The following is a 23,896-nucleotide window of genomic DNA, read 5'->3' as shown; positions in this document are numbered from 1 at the left end:
GAACCATCTGTGGCGGCATGGAAGGGAGAGAAGGATTAATATCTTACTTTTGGAAAATGATGAAGAAGGGAAATAATCTTCATCATTTTAGAAGTAGACCTTAATTCACATACTAGGTAAGAGGATACCTAACCACTGGCAATAGTGATTAATGAAATCCATCAAATAGGTTCAAAGAGATTCTAAGGTTGATAGAATCCTCAAACAGAAAATGTTAAAGGAGCTCAGAAAATTCTAATGGCCTTAGATATAGTGCCTAAACAATTTAAACTAGTCTCAAAGGAATATGGAACATGAGAGAAAAGTTATAGACATTTTCATATTTTAAGGAAGGAATATTTAAGACAGAAATGGCCTTTGAATTTGATTTTCCTTTAAAAAGTTGTGTTGATTTAAATTCTCCCTCCCATTCCTGTTTCCTGCACTGGACCTCTTTTACAAACTTTATAGAGCAAGTGACCAGGTGTTAGCTGGTCATCATATGATCCTCAAATGCTTGTGATATAGGTATTATTATTTCTCTTTACAAATGAGAAAATGGAAGTTCACAGAGGTGATGTATCATGCATTTTTCACAAAGCCCCAGAGTGGCAGACCTGGCTTCTGACCCCACATGGAAGGAAATGACCTCCACATGCCTCTGCTGCAGCACAGGTGCACTTCCTAGTGCCCCCCGCTTCCTGTACTAGAGATACTGAATGGCTTTTTTTTTTTTTTTTGGATTTGGGGGTCATGCCTCTGAATCAACTCTTTCACATCTGTTTCTTTTCTTCAGGACCCTCAGTGACAATTAATAAATAGCTATATTTATTAATTTATTATTAAACAGCAATAATAACTGACACTTGTTGGATGCTTCCTTTCTACTGGACACTATTCTTAGTGCTTTACATGTATTAACTATTGAATTCTCACAAAACCCTATGAGGGAGAAGTACTATTTTAGTTATAAGGAACTTAGGCGGAGAGAGATGACATCTTGTTCTGGGTTGCACAGCGAATGAATGGTAGAACCGGATTAGGATGGCTCTGCCATGTCACGTGAAGTGATATGTGTTGGGGAGGAAATGTGGCAACAAATTCCAGGTCTCTGGATTGGTCTGATGCACCTGGAGTTTTGGACCCTCAAGCAGCATGGGCTTGAGGGAAATCCAAGAAGATCCAGGAAACCTGGGCTCAGCAAGGGTCAAAGCAACATGTGGAATCCACAGTACAACAAATATTTATTAAGCAAAGTCCTTGACCTTAGGTAGGCAAAGATAAATAAGATCCTGTTCCTGATTTAAATGTAAACCATCAGTACACCAGGTGACATGGGAACACAAATTTGGGGCATTTTTTCCCATACTTGACCCCGCTTGGTATGTTTTGGGGAGGGCTTCTTAGTAGAGAGGATGCTTGTAGGGGTGAGGGGGAGGGAAGGGCATTCTAGGCAGAGGGCCTGCCATGTGAAATGGCACAGCGTCAGCCAAGAACAAATAGCAGTTGGACATTAGTGAAGGTGCCCTGCAGGCAGTGGCACAGATGAAGCTGGAGAGGTCAGTGGGGAGCAGGGCATGGGACATCATGCTAAGCATTTGTGGGTGACTGGCATGCTTTTCAGAAGGGTTGTAACAGGACCAGATGGTGGAGAATGGATTTGAGGGCTGTAAGATAGGAAGAAGGGCAACTGGTCAGGAACTCTGATTCCTAGGATGAGCTCTACAGTAGTGCATTGGTTTTAGTGACAGAGGGAAAAATAGGAAATGAAATGTGAAGCTGACAGATCTCAGCAACAGAATCATGTGGGAGCAAGGGAGGGAGGAGGAAGTAAAGCAGGCGGTCAAGGAGGAAGAGCCAAAGCAGTCAGCACATACACTTCAGAGCCAGCTCTCAGGTCAGTTGGGCCCAAGGCGAGAGGTGTGGTCTTGAAGGAACCAGCCCTCCTTGTGGGGGCCTGCACCACCTCCATTTAGCACTTTCCCCTTTCCTCTGCTCCCCTCATCCTTCTGTCACCAGCTGCTGGTACGTGTGACACCTGTTACCTCCTCTACAGCTACATGATATCAGCTGCATTCTCTCTCCATTAGCCAATGGCTGTGACCACCTCTTGGTGTCCTCTGCTGAGTCTCTGCTGCAACCCTTGTGCCTTTGCACCCCCTCGTCGACCACCTCTTAAAAAATTATTAGAGCAGATGTAGGTTTATAGAAAAATCATAGGTTTTCCTATTATTAACACTAATTTGCATTACTGTGGTACCTTTGTTACAATAGAAGAAAGAATGTTACTATAATTATATTAACTATAGTCCCCAGTTTACACTAGAGCCCACTCTTTGTGTTGGTTTTTCAAAAATATTTATTCTGGTAACATTTATTCAACCTAAAATTTCCCATTTTAACCCTTTTCATATATGCCATCCAGTGGTGTTAGTTACATACGCAATGTTGTGCTCCCATGATCACACTCCATTGCCAAGACTTCATCATCGCCCCAAACCGGAACTCGGTGCCAATTAAGCATTAATTCTTCCACTCCTACCCTCACCCCAGCTCCTGGTAACTTGTAGTCTAATTTCTGACTCTATGAATTTGCATATCCCTAATTATTTCACATAAGCAAGATCCTAAATTTATCCTTTGATCATCTTTTTTTCTGGATTGTTTTGTCCCTCTTTTCCTCAGTTATACACTAAGCTATATTGGATTGAGAAGGAGCAGGTTGACCCAGCAGTGTGAATGGTCTTCAGCAGTAGAAGGGAGCTCTTAATAGGATTCTTCAGGGCAAAATTCCTCATCTCCTCCCCAGAAGAGAAGAGATGATTCCTTTGATCAGGAATCCTGGGTCATTGATATGTCACAAGACAGTGTGGTTTGAATGCTCCAGAGTCTTGCCTGCTGCCTCTGCCAGTGGGAGGAGAGAGAGCCTCCAGTTTATAGTTCTTCTCCACTCTTGTTTCTCTTCACCATTAAAGGTCCGCCACCAGAGATGGTGAGTAGGGGGTGGACTTGGTGACTAGGCCTATCAAGGGGTGGGATGGGTAAGATGAGAAAGAGGAGCCCAGTTGGGGACCTTAGGGTAAAATAGGTGGAGGCTTGTTTTTAGCCTTCAGAGAATGTTGGAAGGCAAAACCAGAAGCTGTAAATTGGCGTGCACTTTTATTTAAGCAGACAACTTAAGTTCAGCTTGCTCCCATTGGAAAATAGAGCTTTCCTGACAGCTTACATTGTATTGCTAATTGAATTCCATCATCTGCTTCCCTATTAATGGCAGCTGTAGGTGGAGAGCGCTGGTATTGGGGGATTTCTCCAAGTTGATTGATCTTTGATTTTCTTACTGTCTTGTCCTTTCTTTTTTCACCATTAATACAGGGATGCAAATTATGTGTGGAGCCTAGGCCTCTCCTCACTTTCTGATAGAGATAGAGCATGAAACCATAAATAAGCTTATGAGCTAGCTATGGGTAGCTATTTTTTTTTTTTACTTAATTATAAAAACCTAAAAGTAAATTCTGCTGATTAGTGAGCATCCAGTTTAGAAAGTCCTTTTAGAAGTCATCACTGACATCTTCAAGATGCACAATAATTGTTTGCCATGTTAAGCTTGTTTCACAGATTCCCTATTGCCATACAGAATTTACCTTCCTAAAAGTTATTTCCCCTAATGGAGTCACAATGCATTCTAAGTGAATACACAGTCTTCATCTCACTCTTTTTGTTCTAGTTATAACCATTTAGATGCTTAAAAAATGTGGTCTGGTAATTTTTTTTTTCCTTTTGTTTCTATTTGCAAGACTGAATATGTAAAGTGCTTTGCAAATCTGATGGCAAGGGATTGGCTGGTTTCCATACTCATTTAAAATCACTATTGGTGCCTCTGCTGGAGGGGTTTTCAATTCACCATCTCTAATCTGCCCTCCTGAAAGATTTAGTGGCCAGATGTCCAGGATCAGTGAGGAAGATTTTGCCTGCCAGAGTCAATATCTTTTTCCCTAACATCCTGCTGGTCCAGGGAGTTGAAAATCCTCATTAAAGGTAGCTAGCTGTGGATGATTCTAGTAGTGGTGTTTGCCCACTTCTAGGGTATTAGACTAACCCAGTTAGAATATTGTCAAAACTCTTTCCTACATTTTCATCTTTACTATTTGTTCTTTTTATCAGCTTTCTTTTCTGAAAATATTTTTCTCTTCTTTCATTTCATCTTCAAATTTGCCCATACCTCTTCTCATCTTTGACCTTATTTTCTCCCATCCACTGAGATCATTCTACCATGATTCCATGTACTCTTGCTTCCTCTACTTGCCTGGTCTAATCTTGGGGCCCTGGCCCACCACTATAATTATTGTTGGGGAGCTTGTTAGGATCTCAGGGCTCACTCTAGACCTACTGAATCAGGAGCTGTGGTTTCACAAGCTCCCCAGTTGATCTCCATATACGTCAAAGTCCGAGAAGCTCTGCTCTAATAGTCGACCTTGCTAACGCAATGCTTCTTAGCAACCTGAATGTGTCATTGACGTCCTGGGATAACTGGTGACACTTGTGATTGCAGAATGGACAGCTAAAGGAAAACGTTGCTCAGCTGGTTTGGGACCATGTTCCCAAGGCACCTGGTTCTGTCATGGATAGGTTGGTTTTCTGTTCATTTTCACTGTCTACTCCAAACTGGTACTCCCTTTTGCAGCTCAACCCTCACACGTGCTCCACAAGGAAAGGGAGCCATTGCAGTATAAAGGTACATTTCAAATAGGAGAAAAAAGGGTCACTTTAGAGCAAGAGTCCCCAGAATGAGAGGGAGACAAACAGATATCTCTGTTTCAACTGCATGTATGAAGTGACACATTTCACAAGGCAACCAGCTGTCTGCAGCTCATCTGTTTAAAAGTTATGCCCCATGAGATGGATAAGTGGGCGAGCGAGCACCACCGCTCGGTGCCTCAATGTGACAACCTGATCACAGGAAGCACAGGATTCATAATTGTTTCTTCCAGCTTAACATAACGATTTCATCAGTTAAATATCCACATTTTCATCAACTGTGGAAGTTTGACAGAAATTTAGTATGGCGGTGTTTCTTAAACTTCATCATGAAGTTCACAGGCTTGTGAATATCCTGCAGATATTGGTAAAAGGCAGATTCTGAGTCCTTAGGTCAAAGGTAGGGTCTGAAATTCTGCATTCCGCACAAGCTCCGAGGTGACACTGATGCTGCCCTTTGAATCCCAAGGAACTTCCCTGGTAGCCCTGGCCTATTCCTCCCCAAACAGGAATGTCAGACTGAGTAGCCATCAGCATTTTCAAGTGCAATGACATTTGGGCTACTTTTGCATTTCAAAATGAGTTTAGGAAGTTTCTTAAGATTTAGGAGAATAATTGTAGTGGTGCTTTTTCTTTCTCTAAATTAAACTTCATATCTCTTGCGACCACAGATTCATCTAGAACATAAAGCCAAAATTCATCAGCCTTCAGACCCTTTTGCCTCCAGTCCATCCAGCAAACTGTCACCAGCATAATCTTCCTGAAACGCCGCTTTCACCATGTCACTTCCCTGCTCAAGAATTTACTATCGCTCCCCATTTCCTATTGGATCAAGTCTAAATTCATCTGCCAGGCCTTCAAGGACTCTCATAACTTGGCTTCACTCTATGTATTCAATCTTATTTTTCTCCTCCCCTCAGCTGGAACTCTCCCTGTCACTCAGGCCCGCCTTCCTGCCGTCCCCCTTCCACCAGGCAGCTTTCTGGCCGACTGAATCGTGTTCGGTTTCCATAGAAGTCAAGGGCCCACTGTGACGCTGTCTCTCATTTTTCCACATCACAAGTCACATCTTCCTCAGAATTTCTCTGGCTAAACAATTCAGCGTATAAATGTGACATTGCTTTCTGGGGTGGGTTGAATAGCATCCCCCCCCCCCCAAAATTCATGTCCACCTGGAACCTCAGAATGTGACCTTATTTGGAGATAGGGTCTTTGCCAATGTAACTAAAATGAGATCACACTGGATTACAGTGCATCCTAAATCCAATCACCAGTGTCCTTATAAAAAGAGGAGAGGACACACAGAGATGTGACAAGGGAGGCAGGGATTGGAGTTTATGCTGCCGCAAGCTGAAGGACACCAGTAGCCACCAGAAGCTGGGAGAGGCCAGGATGGATCCTTCCCAACAGCATTAGGAGGGACCCTGGCCCTGCCAACAGCCTGATTTCAAACTTCTAGCCTTCAGGATCATGAGACTATAAATTTCTGTTGTTTTAAGCCACCAAGTTTGTGGCCCTAGGAAAACTAATACTCCTTATATTATCTTTTATTTAATGTAAGCATGTTACATGCCTAGGAAAACTAATACTCCTTATATTATCTTTTGTTTAATGTAAGCATGTTAGTCTTGGCTCATTAACTATACCTTAAGTCTTTAGAGAATAGGGTCTCCTTATGCTCTTCTATTATGCTTTATAGTGTGTTGCATGGGACTAAAACAGGAAGGCAAAATTATCAGTTGCTTTTACTTTTTTAAAATTGAAATATATCACACCTACCATAAAGTGCAAAAATCTTAATGGTACAGCCTGATGACTTTTTTGCAAAGTAAATATATTCCTGGAATCACTACCCTGATTAGAGTCCATTAGCAGAACTGCAGAAGCTTCCCTCGTATCTCCTCCCAGTTAGAACTACAATTCAAGTGCAATTGTCACAAGTTAGTCTTTCCTAATTTTTGAACTTCTATTTAAATATAAACAGAGGCCTTTTTCCATCAACAATTGCTGTAAGTCTCATTTATATTATTGTATGTAGCAGCTGCTTCTTTTTCATTAAATTAATATACCACCAATATTCATTTATTCTTTTTTCTTTGTGTATATATTTTTAAATTTTTTAACTTTTTAAAAAATACCAAAAAACACCAAACGCGAACATTCTTAACTTTTTTTTTTTAAGTCGGTGTTATTTATTTATTTATTTTTTTACATGGGCAGGCACCAGGAATCGAACCCAGGTCCTCTGGCATGGCAGGCAAGCATTCTTGTCAGCTGAGCCACTGTGGCCAGCCCAACATTATTAACTTTTGATCATTCTGTTCTACATATGTAATCAGTAATTCACAATATCATCACGTAGTTGCATATTCATCATCATGATCATTTCTTGGAACGTATTCATTTATTCTTGAAGTTCATTTGGGTTGATGTCAGTTTTTGGCTCTTACGGTACTTTCGCTATGAACATTCCTGTTCTCTCAGTGCACATATTAATACAAAGATACATACTGTTGGGTGTATAATTACAAGTAGAATTGTTGAGTCATGTTCAGCTATTATAGACATTGCCCAACAGTTTCCGAATGGCTGTATAAATTTGCACTGCTCCCCACAGTGTACAAGAACTCTGGCTCACCTGGATCCTCCCCAAAACTTGGTACTGTCAGTTAAAAAACAAAACAAAACTGAAGCACAGAAAGATTATATACATGTCCTAAAGTCCCATAGCTAGTGAGTCGCATAGCCAATATTCAAAATCAGATAGCTTCAGTTCTCAAGTATTGAAGGGGTATTCAGTTATGAAAAGCTACACCATGATTGTGGATTTTTCTAAAGCACCTCATATTTCTGCTATTTCGTCTAACATTTTTTTGAAGCTTTGTCATTAGACACCCATGTTTAGAATTGTTATAACTTCCTGTTTAATTAAACCTCTACCAATATATAATAATCTTTTAATCTAGTTAGAAAAACAGAATTGTCATAACTGAATTCATATGATACCAATAGACATACACCAACTTTCCCTAGTGCAATATTTGGCTTGGGTGTCTTTTCCCGTGTTTTACTTTTAACGTTTCTGTGTCCTAATTTTTTAGGTTATCTGAAAACTCTAGATTTTTTCCTGCTAGTCTGACAATTATTGTCTTTTAACTGAAAAATGCAACCCCCCCCCCCCCCCCACTTGTTAAAATGTAAGCCCTGGGCTACTTGAAATCAACAGATTCCAGATTCCAGGGCTGCTTCTCGGTCCAGGACCTTATTTCTTCCCTGGATTCGTGCTTTTGCTTTACTTTAGCCTCTGGTATTTCAGTATTTAGTTAGTTTTTTTTTTTTTTGATTAGTCTAACATTTTTGAGAATTTTATTAGAAGGAGGATTTTTCACAGTATCTTGTCACATTTTTGGATGTGCGTTTCTGATTATGGTTTAAAGACTGGATTGCAGAGGTGATACCAGTTGCTCTCTTTCTCTTGAATTGCTAATTTCTCTTTCACAATTTAGGTCCTCCCCATCAGTGAGAACCAGTTTATGCTACTTCCCATATTAAAATAAATTCCATTGTCCCCTGTAGTGAATGCTGCTTTTCCTTTCCTGGATCCATCCCCCAGATACTCCGTTGGTTAGTTAGTAATAGCTCACAGCTGCCCCTTCCTTCAGAGAATTGCCCTTGACCAAGTGGGCACAGGTTGCACAGCTTCAACCAGGTTGTGCAGCTTCAACCAGGGACGTCTTGCCACTCCTGACCAATTTAACGTGGAAGTACAAAAGCCCAGCCCTTCGCTTCAAGGTGGGACCAACTTTGTGTCACAATTCATATCCACAGTGCCCTGGGGAGCCAATCTGCAGCAGACTCCAGCTGAGAGCACAACCGTGATTCACTCCTTCCCCTCCTTCTGCTTCGTTCACTTCTTCCTGAGACACTCTCTATAAATCACACGAACCCAAATCTTTGTATCAGTCTCTGCTTTGAAGAAACTCTACTTAACATTCCCTCTAGCTACACCTCTTCTCTGTTACAGCAAAATTCCTTGAAATAGTCATCTAAATTTGCTGACTCAGACTCCTCTACTTGTATTCCCTCTTGAACCTACTCCATTCAAATTTTCATGCCCACCACTCCAGCAAATAGCTCTTGAGGACCAGTGATCTCCACATTCCTTATTCTAAATGTCAGTACTCAGTATACATCTGATTCAAACTGGTAGCTATACTTGACATGATCAATTACTCCCTTCTTAGAATGCTGTCTTCTCTTTGTTTCCAGGACACCACACTCTCTGAGTTCTCTTCTCTCTCACTTCTCCTTTACCTCTTTTGCTACTTTCTTCTCGGCTCTTTGATCTCTAAATTTTAACATTCCCTTAGGAATCTCTTCCACAAATCTGTCCACAGTTACTTCCTGGGTAGTATTTTCCAGTCTCATGCTTGATGCTCCTTAATGTACACCACTAACCCTGAATTTTCTCCCAAATTCCAGAATCATGTATCCATTGCCTATTCATCATCTCCATTTGGATGTCTATAAGCATCTCAAATTTCACACAGCCAAAGCCAAATCCCAATTCCTACTCCACACCCCTGCCCATATATGTTTCTTTTCCCATGTTCCAAACTTTCTTGTCTCAATAAATGTCAATTCTACTCTTCCAGTTGCTTAGGCCATAAACCTCAGAGCCACTCTTGATTTCTCTCTTTCTCCTATATTCTACACATAGAATCTGTCAAGAGATCCAATAAGTTCTTCCTTCAAAGTATATTCCAAATCAACACATCCCCAACATCTACCCTATCACACTAGTCCAAGCCACTATCATTTTTACTGATGTCTTATTTTAAATTGCCTTAATGACTGAAATAGAATCCTTGACTCTATTTTTTCTTATAGAGTCTATTCTGCAAAAAGCATCCAGAGTGAGCTTTTAAAAAGTCAGTTCACATCATTTCTATGCTAGATTCTCCCATGGGATAATGTAGTGGCTCTAGGAAGCTTTGGATCTAATGCCAGCTCCCTCACAGTGCCCCCATGCCTCAGTTTTCTTATCTGTAAAATTGGTATAATGATAGGTATTCTAATATTAACAGGAAATACGTAGGAAACTCTGACCACTCACTGTTGTTGTTAGGATTAAGTGAGCTTATATTCAGATAGCACTTAGGACAGAACCTGGCGTCATATGATTATATGATAAATAAAATAATGTCCTAACTTGCCCAGAACAAAAACTTCCTTTCAGGTCTCTGCTCAAAACTCACCTTACTCAGTGAGGTTTTCACTGAGCATTAATAAAATAGTAACCCATGTACCCTGACATTTCTTCTTCAACTGTTGCTTTATTTCCTCCATATTGCTTATCCTTTTCTAACATATTATCTTTTTTATTGCCTTTCCCTCCTTCACTCTAGCATAAGCTATTTATTGATGAATTTTTTTGCTCTGTTTTGTTCATGGTTATATCTGAAGGCCTAGGATAGTGCTTGCTACATAATAGGGATTCCATAAAGATTTATGGAAGGAAGGAAGGAAGGAATGAAGGAAGGAAGGAAAGAAGGAAGGAAGGAAGAAGGGGCAGTAAGAAAGTTCTTAAAATATTTCACATGAGATGAAGCAGCCATGAATATGATTTGGGAAAGTGCAAGTGGGAATTGAAAGGATGAAATGACTAAATAGAATCAACAATGTGGAGTATAAGAAGAAATTTTGTGAAATGATTTTGAAATGCTAGTCCACGAGAAATATGGGATAGGTTGGTAGAACTCGAAAGCTGTATAGGAAACACAAAAGAAGGAATCAGTTTGAGGGAGCAAAACAAACCTCTTATAAGTAATAGTTAAACATCTATGTGGTCCTATTCAGCAGACATTTGGAAATTCAGCTTTGTTAAGAAGAGATCAGAACTGTAACTGTTATCTTGAAAGTCACCAGCATAAACCGTCATTCAAAGCCATAGGATTGCATGAGCTTGTCCAAGAAAAGAGGGAATGATTAAGTAAAAGGGAAGAAGAATGATCCTAGGGAACATCTGTATATTATAAGTGTACAGATGGAGACGCTAGAAAAACAAAAGGTAGGAAGGAATGAAATAAGGACAATGTCTTGAAACATACTGAAATATATGTATGAGGACAGAAACTTTTGAAATTATATAAATTTTATCAATTGGAAACTTTTTCAAACCTGTTAGTTATCACTAAAATAAAAGTGGTGGGACACAGGATTTTCATACCTCCTGAAAAGATTGCACATGTGTGCCACTTTTGGCTGCCAGTGTAGAAATAGGGAGATCTTGTGGACTCTTTTCTTATCTTCTATATAAATTCAGGCTCAATGCATTTAAAAAATATTTTTATTGAGACATCTTCATGCATATATAGTCCATACATGGTCAAATGCGTTTTTAAGACCCACAGGACTTCTGTACATTTAGTATAGCAAGTTATACTTTCACTATCTTATCACCCTTTGCTTTGGCTTTCAAGACTTCTAGCTTCACTAATCATGTTCTTACAGGTTGTATAAGGTCACTTATTTCACCCACCCTTCGTGCTTCTAGAAATGTAATTATTTTGTGGTCACTACTTTGCCACAGTCTTAGCCAAAACCTTTTGTTCTTTGTGTTTTATCAGCATCTTCAGGATGGAATGCTTCTTTCTACCTCTATCACCTTTTAGCATAAGAAATTATCCCCTTCCCTCTAAGGCTTCCAACAGTAAGTAATTCGTGATTTCCAACTACCCACATATTTTGTACCTAACAAGCTATCTTAAGCAGTGGTAGAAATGATAATTATTTACTCCGGGGAGCCCTGTCAAGGTCACTGTTAAATCACTGCTAGGCTATTGACTTGGACTAGGAAGTGCCTCCCTTTCCCACTATTGATCTCATGGGTGAATTACCACCTCCCCTCCCCAAAAAAAAAACTTTCCAATGTGCTATTGCCAGTGCAATATATATTAAGTTGAATGTGCATAGTATGCATCTTATTTGTAATACATTTTAGATGCACAAATTTGAAATTTATGGCAATCTTCTCAAGCAATGTAATGTGGATCAAAAAATACAATTTCCAATGTAATAATATTCAGTGTTCATAAATATGCCATCTTGGAAATTACAACAAGCAATGTACAAAGTAAGGAAATCGATAGTCTGGGCACTAACAGTATTTCTAAGGGCAAGAGCTATCTCGTGTGGCCATGACTGTACCTCTGTTCTAACAACGAAAATTGTGGGACGAGTTAAAAATAACTACACCATTTACAAGCACTAGATTTTAATCCCCTGGTTGTCAGGGGTACAAAGTGGGAGACGGGGCTTCATAACCATTAATCCACATGTTGTCACACCGAGATGGGAATTGTTAGCGTGGTGGCAGTTTGGTGTAGGAAGTAGTGAAGGGCCTGGGGGACATATTCCTGCCAATGCTGTACTCTCAGTGAACAAAACACGAAGATCATTTAACACTCTGATATTGATTTTCTTAAATTATGTACATTCATGTTCTGTATATACGTGATTAAATTTGGATGGGAAATGACAGCGTCAGTCATTCATTCCACGTACATTCATTGGGCACTTCCATGTACTTGTCACCATGACAGAGTCTGGGAATCCAGGAAACGAGACTGACATAGGCTGTGATGGCACAGTTTGCAATCTACTCAGAATGAGCAAGGAGACAGACTGAGCAAGTAACCATCGCTTTGAATACAAGCCATACAAGAACTGGAGAATTGAAGCAGGAGCATTTGAACATTCATTTATTTTTTTCAGCAAGTACCATCTGGTTCATGTGCAACCTGTATTTAAGGCTATTTATGGTGCAAAAGAAGTAAAACATCCAGTCCTTGTCTCTTGATTTAAAATGTATTAGAGCAGGGAAATATTGTTCAATGGACCCAGGATGATCTGTTCACCAGTGTATTAGGAAAATTTGGGGGGAAAAAAGCAAAAGTAGCATTTTACATAGCTACTTTTTTTATACATAGCTACATTTTTATACATAGCATAATATGTATGCTATGTATAAAAATGAACTACAGATGAGCTAAAAAGCTGAATAAGAAAGAAATTATAAAAATATTTGGATACTGTGCTGGAGCTCATTTTTATAAAATTGAAAGTGGGAAAATAAAAACAAGAAATAAATACTGAATCTATAAAAGGAAAGGATCAATAAGTGTAATCTCATAAAAAGCATGATAAAGTTAAAATACAAATAGCATATTGAGAAAAATATTTACTGCATATTTAATGGATGACTGATTATTCTGTAAGAATGGCTTCTATAAGTCATTAAAAAGTACAAATATGGGTAAAGACTATAAACAAATAATTTATAGAAGAAATACAAAAGGCCAATAAACTATTAAAAAGACACTCATCAACATTTACCCAAGTAAATATGAATAAAAATATCAATAAGGAAAATATTGGTGGGCATACTGAAAAAAAAGCCCTCTTTTCTACATAAACAGCCTCTTTTCTTAGTGAAACCTTTTGGAAGGCAATTTGGCGTTGATTTATCCAAATAAAAGATACAATTTGGTGGGCATCAAGACCAACAATTGTGATTTCGGTTTTGGGATCAAAATACTTCTAGATAAGTGGGCTCCACCTGTAGCTTCAGGGGAACCACATATGACTTGAGTCAGGACGTTCCATCTGCCCACTGTGAAGGGAGGGTGCGGTGGGAGACACATCAGTATAAGCCAGTTAACTGAGAGGAAGTCACAGGAGCTTTGCTCAGCTGAGCTCAGCCTAAGGTACTGATTTGCATCATGAATGGTTGTTTTGAAACTGCTAAATTTTGGGGGTAGTTTGCAGCAAAAGCTAACTTCTGCTTGGGAGATAAGAGGAGCTTAACAATATTTTGTTGACTAAATTAATGTAAACTGTTCCAAGGACATATACATATCTAAAAGATACGTTTAAGTACCTTAGAATGGATAGCTTTGTGGGGCGGGAGAGCATGGGAGAAGGGGAGAGGGCCTACAGGAAAAGGACTCCAAGGTTAGAGGGTCTATTTACAGAAAAGGGAAGACTCAAAGATTTGGAGGGAAGATGATTGCATTCTGTACGAGTTGAACTTGAAGTTGGTAGACAATCTAGGTGGAGAACAAGGTACAAAATTATTTGCAATGTTTATTAGAATGCATTTTTTAAGTCTATAACTTAAATTGATTGGAATAGGAAAATAAGAACAGAGTAACTCTAACATTTGTTTCTTGCCGATTGTAAAACTACATTAACCAATAGTATTCAGTCCCAGGCTGCTCAGTTACAAACATGAAAATCCATGTTTGTGGACAAAGATTTGCAGCCACTGAAAAAATTCAAAGACCATCCTACAGGTTGGCATATATATAAATATTCCATTCAGCATACATATTCATCACTGGTTAAGTACTAAACTGTGACTGCTTGGAAGGAGATTTAATAATCGTATAATCATTCAAATATATAAATCCTGGTATGTCTTTTGAAATGAAGATCTGGCTCATTACTTAAGATCAGTGGAAAGAACCATGGACTCTGGGTTCAAATTGGAGACTGAACTCTCCAGCCTCCCAATGTCTCCCTTAAAATGGGGATGGTAATAATACCTGTCTTAACAGCTCCTAGATTTGTTCTGAGAATTTTATAGGATAATAGAGCAAGTGATTTGTAAAATGTGAAGCTCACAGGATATACTGATGAGCTGAAAAGTTGTTTTGATTCATTTTATATACCTTACACATAAAGGCATATAATGCTTTGTTCTAAACACAGGAATGTAGGTTGGCTTTTCTCTTCATATAATTACTGTTTTAGCTATGCTGAACTCTTTGGGACATAGCAGGTCTTTGAAAATGCTTCTGTTTTTATTTGTTGTAACTGTCAGGTGCAGTCATGTAGTAACTTACCCCATTACAGAACATCTTCCAATTTGGTAAGGAATTTAAATGATGTAAGAGGGAAATAATGAATACAGCAACTGGTGAACAAAATTAAATCTTTTACTCAGGTCCTTGGCTTGCCCTAGCTAATGCCCTTATATTTAAACTGGTAGTTGTAAGAAAGTCTCTTGTGATTAGGGAATATTGAAGAATACTTGTTTCACAAAACAGATGACTAATAGATGGGTGCCCAGGCCTGCATTCCCTGTGGGTAGAAATGCTCTGCGAGGCAGAGTCCTTGGAGAGAGTCACTGTTTGGTGATGATATATCAAAAGCTAGCTCTTTATTCATAACGGTAAAAATATATATTAGGATTGCTTTACGTTTAAAGTTAGTTGCTTTAGCTCTTCTGTTACTTCGCCAGTGTTTTTAACTTGAAAGGACAGGTCGAGCTTCTTACCCCTCCACTTTGAGTGGAAAACCTTTTAGCAATATCCCTGCTGGGCTTCATGTAACGTCACATTACGATTCCCTTAATGGAAGCCTCATCGCTTTCAGAAGCAGTTTCTGAGGACGCATTCTCTTTGACAGTTGTTCAAATAAAGTAGACCTACTTGTTCCCGTTGGTCTTAATTTTGCCCTCTGGGCCAACACACAATGTACTTACTTTCTCTCTTTGCCTCAAATGTAGGTTGACTGAAGAGCAGATATTGTTTGTGGGTATTTCACCCTCCTCTCTGGCCACCTCTCCTTCCTCCCTTGTCTGCTCCCCTGATGATAATCACAGATCAAAATGATTCAACCATGTTTTACTTCTCCTAATCTTCCTAAGTTCCTCTCTGCTCCCTGCCATTTTTCTTCACAGGACTCCCATGGTTACCACCCGCAGTTGGGAAAAGGTGATCATCTTGGCCTAACAGCTGAATACTATTTCCACTTCCTCTTTCTGCAAGTTTCTCTAGAATCTTCAAACCTGCCCAGTGCATTCAGGATGCATGTTGAATAGATTCTGAATTTTTCTGAAAAAGGAGCAAATGATAAGCATTTACACATTTTTTTTATTATTAAGACTGATAAGATATTAGTATTATTCTAAGGGTGCTATCCTGAAGGAGAGCGAATTAGCTCTTACAACAAATAAAGATATTAAAGTCCTGTTCAAATCACCATCTCCATTCATCATTATTTCATAAAGGAATGGAACATTTTTGGATTAAAAAGTTTCAAGCATGTAATTTTTTTTTTTTGATTTTCCAATACTTTATTTTAGAATTTCACAGTTATTTAGGGAACTGGCAATTATTCCTTAATAGATTATTTAACCAAACTGTGTATTGCTGGCAGTGTGATTTCACTTCCAAATAAAGAATTCACATTCTATTAAATACAAATTAAGATTTTTAAAAAACTTTTTTATTGTATAGTATAACATATATACAAAACAAAAAAATTAAAAAGCGATAGTTTTCAAAGCACTTTTCAAAATATGGTTACAGGACAGATTCCAGAGTTTATCGTGGGCTACCATATGATCCTCTCATATTTTTCCTTCTAGCTGCTCTAGAATAGAGGCAGCCAGAGGGCTTAAATACTTTTTTATCATCACAATAGAATTTTTTTCCTTCTTTTTTTGTGAACAGTAATATATATACAAAAAAGCTATAAATTTCCAAGCACAGTACCACAATTAGTTGTAGATTTATTTCAGACTTTGACATGGGTTACAATGCACAATTTTAGGTTTTTACTTCTAGGTACTCTAAAATACTGGAGACTAAAAGAGATATCGATTTAATGATTCAGCATTCATATTCATTTAAGTCTTATTTCTATGTATAATTCCACCATCACCTTTGATCTTTCTGTACCTCTCTTTAGGGTTGTGTAGGCTATGGCAATTCTAAATTTTTGATATTGGAAGGATCTGTCACTAATATGGGGTGGAGATGTAACTATCTGATGTTCTGGAGAGGCTGGGCTAGGTTTCAGGACTTACCTGGACCAGGGACCCATCTAGAAGTTATAGGTTTCTGTAAAGTTTATCTAGTGCCTGGAACCCTTGTGGAATCTTATAAATTGTCCTAGGTGTTCTTTAGGATTGGCTAGAATGGTCCTGGTTGGGGGTTAGCAGGTTATGATAGGTAGCAAGGTCTACCTGAAGCTTGCATAAGAGCAACCTCTAGTAGCCTCTCGACTCTATATGAACTCTCTCTGACACTGATACTTTATTACTTACAGTTCTTTTCCCCCATTTGGTCAGGATGTAATTGTTGAGCCCATGATTCCAGGTCTGGATTCATCCCTGGGAGTCATCTCTCACTTCACTAGGGATACTTTCACCCCTGAATGTCATGTCCCACATAGAGGGGAGGGCAATGATTTCACTTGCAGAGTTGGGCTTAAGAGACTGAGGCCACATCTGAGCAACAATAGAGGTCCTCCAGAAGTAATCTCAGGCATACCTATAGGTAGTCTAAGCTTCTCCACTACCTACATAAGCTTCACAAGAGTAAGCCTCATGATCAAGGGCATGGCCTATTGATTTGAGGGTCCCTAAAGTTTGACACAGTAACAGGGGATTCCCTGGTGTTAAGGTTTAATAGTTCCATAGTCTTTCTCCCCTCCCTCAGGGGACTTTGCTAATACTTTTTGATTATCTTGTTAATATACTCTAGGATGTTTCCAGGTATTACAATAACCTATGCAGGATTAAAGGAACTCTTTCTCATTCTGTGCTCTCTGTGTTTCAGTTGTTCAAATGAGCTATACAGATAGATTGAATTAGATTATGCACTACAGAAAATTTCAGTTCCAAACCAAATAAACCTTTCTTCCAATGGTCTCAAAGAGTATGTGTGGTTCTAAAATATAGACACTGTCTTCCTTACCCCTATATGCTGAATTACTTTCACCCCAACCTGTTCAGCTTTGTTCTTATCTCTAAATATCAGGTTATACATATAAAACAATCCCTCAAAGTCCAGAAATAATAATCATACTCTGGGCTTAATGTGTCCACTCTAAAAGCTTACAATCTAGGCCCTTGTTTCTTATAAGCATTTTCTAAAGGTGACCATACCATTGTTGTTTTTTTGTTTCTGGCTTATTTTGTCTCACCAAATGTCCCACATGTTCATTCACATTGTTGCATGCCTCATGACAATGTTCCTTTTTGTAGCAGCACAACCTCCGTTCCTAAGTATGCACCATCGTTCACCAATCTACTTCTCCATCAGTGCATCCATCAGCCACCTGCATTCATCAGGCAAGGTATGTAATTATTTTAAGCAAAGGCCACTTTTTAAAAGGATAAATTCAGCTTTAAAGAAAATCTTACTGCTATTTGTACTTTTTATTTTACTGCAGCAAATTATTTGACATTGACTAGGAAATACATGACAGCCAGTCCTGTGGAAAACTGGATGGTTGGAAGGCATAGCAGTGTCAGGAAGGTTATCTGAGGCAGGAAGCAGGGCGTTCTGAGGCTCATGGGACATGACTTGGATGGGACTGTGGCTAGTCAGCCAGCCAGATAAGCTAACAGGGAATTAATTGTGCATATTTTCTGATTTGATGAATTACTGTTTATAAGGAAGACTCAGAATAAATTGTTTTCATGTTTTGACTATAATCCAGGTTAAGGTTCTTGGATGTAAACAACAGAAACCAATTTGGTTCACTTGCTCAAATAATAACTTTTTTAAAATTGACTTTGGGTAGAGCACAGAAATGACAGGAAGTCTAAAGAACCAGGCTTGGAAGCAGAACTGGAATGCAGAAGGCTGGGAAAGCAGCACCACACATCCATGAAAAGGTTGCTGGGAAACTTGCCTGCTCAGTGGTATCATGGGCTGCTTCTTACCTCTTCTAGAATGAACTTTCCCTGCCTTGCTGCTTTGTGTCATCAGATTCAGAGTTACAGCTAGGGAAAGTCAAATCAGTTGTGGTTACTGCAGTCTGGCACCCGAGTTTTAAGAATAAGGAAGGCATATATCTGGGCTTGATATCTTAGGAATTCTTCAAACATTGAAAATGGGATCAGACTGCCGAGAAGGCAAATATTCAAGGTGAATACAGAAAAAGGACATACTTCAAATTATGCCCAAATCCATAGAGTACAAGTCCCCATTCTGTTTATCTGCAAGAAACCAAGCCATTTACCAAAATCTTCAATCCCTAGAGCATATGTCAATCCTCAGATCTTTCTGGTTATTCTTTGCCTTTTCAGGCCATGGTCTGTCTCTTAGTTGCTTATTTCTTCAAAAGACCACCATTTCCACAATGATGGTCAATATGAGACTTCAAAATTAAAGAGATTTTACTGAATACTTGAGATTAATCAAAGTGTATCATAATTGAGAAAATCTAAGTGGATATCAGACAGGAAGGGTGGTTGAACCAAGCTCTGTCCATGGTGCTGCTATCTAAAACTCTGTCCTTAACCCTAGACTGATGCCCTGTTGCAAATGTCTCCTTATTTCTCTGCACTTGAGATTGTTTTTGCCTTCTTTTCTAAATCAAGCTAATCTCTGGGATGAATCTTGACCTGCAGTGAATTAACAAGCTAGAGCATATGTGGTATGTGGGGCATATCACTGCCATCCAGCTCTGTTCTAAATTATGTGTGAACACATATAATCCGTTCATCCCAGGAGGAGGACTGTTACCCAGTTTTAAAGATGAGAAAACTGAGGCACAATGAAATTTGTAAATTGTATGAAATCATATAGCAAATAAATAGAAGAAGCTAAAATTGGAACCTAGGCAGTATGACTCCATGGTCTAAATGTATACCTGCTAAAGTATGCGTCTTCCTATTATAAAGATACCGGTCACAATGACCAGCTAGAACACTTTACCAGCACATATTCTGTACTTCAATTCTAGAATATGATCTTTGATTTATTGTTACATAGCAAAAAGTTCATTTGAAAGAATTTTCTCAAGGCTTTTGAGCAGTTTGCCTCCAAAGAAGAATTTTAAACCTTCTTCTCCAGAAAAGCCAAAAAATTGCTTGCAGATTTAAAAAGAACAGCTTCCCCTGCCTTCAGCCAACAAAACTTCACATAAAAGTATTGTGGGCACCATTTGTAGTTGAACCATCTAATTAAACAAAATGGGCTTTTCTCAAAACTTAACTGCAACAATCTAGAAGGTGGACTGCAGCCATTAGAAACAAACAAGCAAGCAAAAAAATCAAGACAGAAATACGATATGGCCTCTCTCACTGAAATTCTATTATTTATTTGAAGGACAAAAATTCTGTCCCCAATCTTTTCCTTGTGTGTAGTGTTGATTGCTGGAAGTTTTACACTAAAGCTCACTCATGCTCTTGCATTACAATTTTGCCTGCTTTAGTGATTTAATGCATTCAGGTACTAATGCATGCATATGATTTATCAATTTGAAATCACCATGCTGTCTTTAGAGAGTGACACATAGCTCCATTGCTAAAAGTACCATTAATAAAAATGGCCTTTGAGTTGTATGAAGAAAGCCTAGGAACCCGGATGGGCAGACCTCTCTTTTAACCTTTTCATCCTTATCCTTTGGTTAATAAACACTGAGTTGCCTGGGAGGCTAAGATTCAGTATCCTGCTTACATTTTTGAGAGCAGCATTTACATTCGTTTTTAAAAGTCTTTCTCTCCTGGATGGGTTTCTTGCATCGACTCTTGCTTTAGTGTGAATAGTGGTCCTGGACTCTTTGAAATCCTTTGATCATGTTAATATTCGAGTGGACCGATACATGAAAGGATTTCAGAAGGGATGGTGGCTTCTCATTAATCCCACATGGCATTCGTCCCATCTCAACCATCAGAGACAATTCATGGAGGGAGCCTGGTATTAAGAGGAGAAATGAGCACAGTTCTCACACTTGATAAAGATCTGTATTACTGTGTAAAAAATGTGCTGGGCACCATGGTGACTGTGCTGACAATGTAGCAGCAATACAATGGATGATTAAAAATGAAGAAGACTGGAGCCCTTGAAGCAGTTTAATAATTGGGAGCAGAGCTCTTAACCTTTATGATCATATACGTATTTGTCATTATTTGATGGTGTTTTGATAGCCCTTGGGATTTGAGCAATAATTCTATGCTCAGAGCTGGGCTCAATACATTGTTAATGTTCAATAAATGTTTACCATTATTGCAATTATTTAGAGGACTGTGAAGTCCTATTGAGTCCTCTGGTTCCATGTTTCTAGGTTCTTTTTAGGTGGGGGCAGGAGTAAAATGGCAGCTCTGAAATATCCCTTTGGGTCTTCATTAAAAATTGCTCAGGACTCCTGCTTATTGCCTCACTTTGTTAGAGCTGTGTCCTCTCCTTTCTCAGAACCTCTTGGTTATTTATTTGTTATTCATTTTGCTTATATTCATTCAATAAATATTGAGTGGGTGCATTTTCTAAATCAGGCGCTGTGCTGGGAGTTGACCATTTAGTGACGAACAGAACAGACATAATGTCTTGCCTTTATGGAACTTACATTTTATCCTATATCTAAGTCAGAACCAAGCAGGGTTACCATTATTATTTTAAAAATGTTTTTATTGAGAAATCTTCATACATATACAGTCCATCCATAGTATATGATCAATGGCTCATAATATCATCACATAATTTTGTATTCATCACTATGATTGTTTTTAGAACATTTGCCTCTCTCTAGAAAAAAAATAAAAGGCAAAAAGAAAAAAAAACAACTCATACATCCCGTGTTCCTTTCCCCTCCTTCTCATTGACCACTTGTATTTCAATCTACCCAATTTGTTTTTTTACCCCTTATTGCTTTCATTATTCATTTATTTTTATCCATATGTTTTTACTCACCTGTCCATACTCTGGATAAAAGGAACATCAGACACAAGATTTTCACTATCACACAGTCACATTGAAAATGCTATATCATTAAATAATCATCTTCAAGAGTAAAGACTACTGGAACACAACTCAACAGTTTCAGCTACTTTCCTCCAGCCACTCCAATACACTATAAACTAAAAAGGAATATGTTTATAATCCGTAAGAATAACATCCAGGATAGCCTCTCGACTCTGTTTGTGATCTCTCAGCTACTGAAACTTAATTTTGTCTTATTTCTCTCTTCCCCTGTTTGGTCAAGAAGCAAGTAGTGTTATTTAATCAACTACACCTTGGAATTGGGTTGATTGAACGGCATTTGAGCCTGCAGTGCTGTCTCATATTTAGATATGTTAATAGAGATGATTTAGAAGATAACAGGGCTTCCTAAACATCTTTAATTTTTAGGTAAATAGACCATGTAAATCAAGAATCCACAGATAACAGATTTTAGGAAGAAGAGTAGATCCCTTTTGGTTGGTATTGGCCTCAAACTCAAGTTCATCAAAGACAACCAGGGTATTTACTAAAAGGGAGTGGAGAATAATTGCACTATGATAAATGATATGTTAATTTTCAGGCTGATAAATTTATATACCTTAATGCTGTGCCCAGCATTCAAGCTCTTGGGGATGGGGTAGGTGGAGGCAGAAACTCAAAAGTCAGACTGTATCTCTTTCTTACTTACTAGAATTCTGCCAGTTTGAGAAAAGCAATTGATAGTATTATTAGGAACTCTCAAATTAAGAAACAGTACTTACTTGGAACCATCTGGTGGGCAGAAAGAAGTTCTCTGCCTCTTTCTACCCCATCATTTGGATTTTACTCTTGTGTGGAAAGATTACTGAAAACATCCCAGCAGAAAGAACACAGGGAAATTCCTAAAAGAGTATTTCAAAAGCCTAGGAAGGAAGTGTCCTGTTGCCTGTCCCAGTTCTTTCTAAAGGAAAGTTCCTCTTCTCTTATATAACCTTGGGCTTATCCATTTGATCCCTTAGGACATCCTGCTCACTAGACCGAGTCCTAATTCCATGTCTTGGAATTAGTTCTATCCAGAGAATGATCTACTTCTTTGCAGAGGAAAAGGGTAAGAATGATAGGGCAGGAGACTCAGTCTTTCCCTAGAGGCCAATAAACGAAGTCATCTAAACTAACAGTGGGTAAGAATAATTACTGATTATTAACACAATTTCTGAGAATTTCTCACCTGGTTTGGCCCAGGGATTTTGAAACTGTAGGATGCAACCTATTTGTGGGATCAAGAAATCAATTTAGTGGGTTACAACTAGAATTCACAAATAAAATATAAAACCTTGGGTTCAACATATAAAATAAGTCTTCTGCTGTGGGTTATGGTAAAAAAAAGCTTGAAAAGCATAGTTCTGGTCTATGTGGGCAACTGGTAAAGATGAGGGACTTCAAGCAAGAGTTAGAGTAGGTGAAATAATTCTGGCATTCTGCTTCCATCTCTTCCTCTCTTTCTTCTTAGGTATAAATGCCATTTGGTTATCTATGGAGCTACTTAAATTGTTATTGACAAAAGGAAAATGGAAACTTCTGATGTTGGTCTGGGGCCAATATTTCCAACACAGCCATTATCTGGAATCGTTTCCACTTGACTTTTTCTTGTTGTGTTGATAGCCTGGAAGAAAACTCCCATCAGCCATGGTCCAGTACCTTATTGAATCCCCCAAAGACCATTGGCATGATAAATCAATTGTAGAGCTCACTGGTGCCATCATCAACTGAAAAACAACATAAAAGCCAACATCCTCCCCATGCTTCACTATCTTAGTTGGTACTAAGATTTGGGTATTGGGGCTCATTCAAATTGAATAGCAGAATACATAGTTACATAGTTCCTGCCTTCTAGGCACTTACTCTCTAAAAATGTCAAATTAGAGTTTAGAAATGTTAGAAGAATTTTTTATGAATCAAGTTTTATCAAGACAGTAGATAGAATGATTAATTTCTAGTTTTATACAATCTTTTCTTTTTCATTCTTAATTTCCTCCTTTTGTAGGTGAGAAAACTGAGAGTCAGACGGAATGACAAAGGATTTTTTCCAGCTCTGGCTGATCAAAGTAGAGAAGACTGGCAGAGAACTTCACCTGAAGTGTACAGGCATGGGCACCAAGGTGGCAGGCTTCCTGGGATGAAGACTTGGAAAGAAAAGTTTAGTTCCTAAAGTGAATGTAGATATAGCCATAGTGTTCTTATGTCAATCATGCTTAATTGTTTTCTAACAAAAATAATTTCCTAAATGTAGATAGTTGACACAGCATTCGTACATTGTCCTACCACAGTGGTTGATAAAAGTTCAATCAGACTCAGGAGACACAATATGCTTTAACATAATATTACATTACTTAGTATTGGAGAAGGGCCCAGGGCAAGAGATTCAGCAGAAGATTGTC

The 23,896-nt window shown here is 38.6% G+C and overlaps 1 long non-coding RNA gene across 2 annotated transcripts in view; it reads left to right on the top strand.

Annotated features, from left to right (window-relative positions):
* LOC143689899 (uncharacterized) overlaps positions 1–23,633 on the top strand; it is a 50,235-nt gene extending 26,602 nt beyond the window's left edge. For both annotated transcript variants that reach the window (XR_013178960.1, XR_013178961.1), the window contains 3 exons: positions 17,795–17,886; positions 22,478–22,566; positions 23,503–23,633. This is a non-coding gene — a long non-coding RNA (uncharacterized LOC143689899). The remainder of the gene's footprint in view (positions 1–17,794; positions 17,887–22,477; positions 22,567–23,502) is intronic.
* Positions 23,634–23,896: the final 263 nt, after the last annotated feature.

The sequence above is a fragment of the Tamandua tetradactyla genome, chromosome 7 (genome assembly GCF_023851605.1).
Source record: "Tamandua tetradactyla isolate mTamTet1 chromosome 7, mTamTet1.pri, whole genome shotgun sequence".
NCBI lineage: Eukaryota > Metazoa > Chordata > Mammalia > Pilosa > Myrmecophagidae > Tamandua > Tamandua tetradactyla.
This window is presented reverse-complemented; position numbering and strand designations above follow the sequence as displayed.